This window comes from Glycine max, chromosome 14 (genome assembly GCF_000004515.6).
Source record: "Glycine max cultivar Williams 82 chromosome 14, Glycine_max_v4.0, whole genome shotgun sequence".
NCBI lineage: Eukaryota > Viridiplantae > Streptophyta > Magnoliopsida > Fabales > Fabaceae > Glycine > Glycine max.
In genome coordinates, this window is record NC_038250.2 from 7,469,567 (window position 1) to 7,473,034 (window position 3,468).

Below are 3,468 nucleotides of genomic sequence, written 5' to 3' on the forward strand. Positions count from 1 at the left end.
TTTACAAATTGATTGGGCACATCTTGTTAGATATCGCATGCATAAGGCATTGCGATTGAATGCCCCATTGCCTTATCCTCACCTTGTTACCCTCTTCCTTCAACATTTCAACATCCCTCTTGATTCTGAACCTTATGTTCCAATCAAGAGATCATTCCTTATAGGCGCTTCAGTCATAGCATCCTTTGGTTATATTAAGGAGCATGATGGATCATGGGTAAAGAAGGGTGCTAGAAATATTGGTGAAGAAGGACATGAGGGAGAAGATTCATCTCTTCTTTCAAAGATTTTGGAAAGGTTTGATGGTCTTCAAACCTTTGTTGGTGAGAGGTTTGATACTTTGGAACTGCAAGTGGATATGCGCTTCAATGAAATGGAGTCAAGAATGACTAAGGTTGAAGAAGATGTATCTTACATTCGGTCAAGCTTTGATCTTCCACCACCGCCGCCACCATCATCTTAGACTTATATTTTAATATTAGTACTTTGATTTTTAGCCTTGTATTTTGGCTATATTATTATGGTATTTGAACAATTTATTATTTCCTTATTTGCATGGTTTGATTGAACAAGTATGTTATTTGACTATGTGGATTTTATAAGTTAATCTGTTTATGATTGTTGCTTCATGTTTTTTGCTTCTTGCTTCACGATTTGGTTGATATTTTTTATGAACATTGTGTGGATGTTTAAATTAAATTTATTTGATACGCACTTTGGCTTTTTCTTGATGCCAAAGGGGGAGAGAAATGGGATTAAATCAAGAATTCACATGAGTAATCAACTTATTTTTAAGATAAGCATAAATTCAAAAACAAAGGGGGAGCATTTATAAGAGTGATTGACTAGGAAAAAGTGTGTGTGTGTTTCTTGATTTCAGAAGTTGTCATCATCAAAACGGGAGAGATTGTGGAAGCAAAGCTTCATGATGAATCAAAAATGATTCAAAGGTGTTTTGATGATAACAATGATGACAACAAAAGATAATGACAAAGGTGATGAACAAAAAGCTCAAAAGATCAAAGAACAACTCAAGTGAATCAAAGAACATCTCAAGTGAATCAAGAATAAGTCAAGAGTTCAAGAATCAAGAAGAATTCAAGACTCAAGAAGAAAGCCTACAATCAAGAATCAAGATTCAAGATTCAAGATCTCAAGAATCAAGAATAAAGAAAGGACTCAATCAAGATAAGTATTAAAAAGTTTTTCAAAACTTTGAATAGCACATGAGTTTTTGACAAAACCTTTACCAAAGAGTTTTTACTCTCTGGTAATCGATTACCATATTGTTGTAATCGATTACCAGTAGCAAAATGAGTTTGAAAAATTTTTCAAACTGAATTTACAACGTTCCAAATATTTTCAAAAGGCTGTAATCGATTACAATGTTTTGGTAATCGATTACCAGTGTCCTTGAACGTTGAAATTCAAATTTAAAAGTGAAGAATCACATTGTTTCACTCAAAAGCTTTGTGTAATCGATTACACATATTTGGTAATCGATTACCAGTGTTTGTTTCTGAAAAATCTAAAGATGTAACTCTTCAAAAAGGTTTTGACTTTTTCAAATGGGTTTTAAGTTTTTCTAAAAGTTATAACTCTTCTGAATGACCTTCTTGACCAGACATGAAGAGTCTATAAAAGCAAGGTTTTGTTTTGCATTTTCCAATCAATCTTTCTAACAACAATCTTGAATACTTTTGCTTTTCCAATCAATCCTTTACAAGCCTTGAAATCTCTTTGAAGTTCTTATTCTTCTTCTTTTGTACCAAAAGCTTTCTGAAGTTTTCTGGTTTTCTAAACCTTGAAAACTTGTGCTATTCATCTTTTCATTCTCTTCTCCCTTTGCCAAAAAGAATTCGCCAAGGACTAACTGCCTGAATTTTTTTTGTGTCTCTCTTCTCTCTTTTCCAAAAGAACAAAGGACTAACCGCCTGAATTCTTTTGTGTCTCCCTTCTCCCTTGTCAAAGAATTCAAAACGACACAATCTGAGAATTCTTTTGATTCTTCCCATTCCCTAATACAAAAGCGTTCAAAGGTTTAACCGCCTGAGAATTCTTTTGTATCCCCATTCACAAAGTATCAAAGGTGTAACAGCCTGAGATCTTTGTCTTAACACATTGGAGGATACATCCTTTATGGTACAAGTAGAGGGTACATCTACTTGGGTTTAACTGAGAACAAGAGAGGGTACATCTTTTGTGGATCAGTTCTAGTGGAGGGTACATCCACTAGGGTTTCAAAGAGAACAATGGAGGGTACATCCCTTGTGGATCTTTGCTTGTAAAAGGATTTTTACAAGGTTGAAAGAAATCTCAAGGATCGCAGGTCGCTTGGGGACTAGAGGTAGGCACGGGTTGTTGCCGAACCAGTATAAAAACTCTTGTGTGTTTGTTTCCTTCTTCCCTACTCTTTTACTTTTCGTTGTGCATTTAATTTCCGTTTTTACTTTTTGTTAAGATTCTCTTCTACTCCTTATTCTCTTAACAATTTAGTAAAAACATTAAAAGAGTAATTTTTTAATTGGTAAAGGTTTAGTAATAATTAATTCAGCCCTCCTTCTTAATTATTCTGAGACCACTCGATCAAACACAAAATAATAATAATAATAATATATATTAAAAGACAATTAAAAAATATATTGTATAAGTACTAAACGAATAACAGTAAATTACAAATACATAATAATAATAATAATAAGTTACAATCTATTATTAGCATATACTTTTTATACTTTTAGGGACTAAATTTTGTATTTTTATCTTTTAGGGACGCATTACGGAGTCGAAAGATGAAAAGTCAAAAAAATATGATGATAAATATGCTTCTATGCTGACAATCCACGCTAATAATCATTTCAGTAACAAATTTGTCCTTTTGTGTCACGTAAGTGACTTTATTAACAATGACGGACGAAAGTTAACGGCAGGATATATTTGTTGCACTTTTTACACTTTCAGAAACTAAATTTTGTATTTTCATCTTTTGGAACGTATTTGTCAGCGAGTTACACGTTGAGAGACAAAAATGATTATTTACCCTATATATAATTTTGTAATAAAATATGACATGTTTCCTCTAGACGTAAATATAAATTAAAAAAATTATGTTATTTATTAGATTTAAATATAAATAAATCAAATGTATTTTATCGTTATTTAATAAAATATTTTTCATTTAATTATAACTCTATCTTTAATGATTTTTTTATTTATAATAAGTTTTAATGAGGATATTTCAAAAATAATTATAATTTTTACATAGGATTAATAAAATTAAATGATGTTAATTAATTTTTTAATTAGTGTAAAATTAATTATTTTTACTTATGTATAACTTTAAAAGGAATATAATAAATTTATTAATTTTTATATTAATTATTTTAATATTTATATTTAATATAGTATTTTCTCTTGATAGTATAAATTGTTTTGTGAAGGCACCACCGGACGTACGCTCTATGTCGT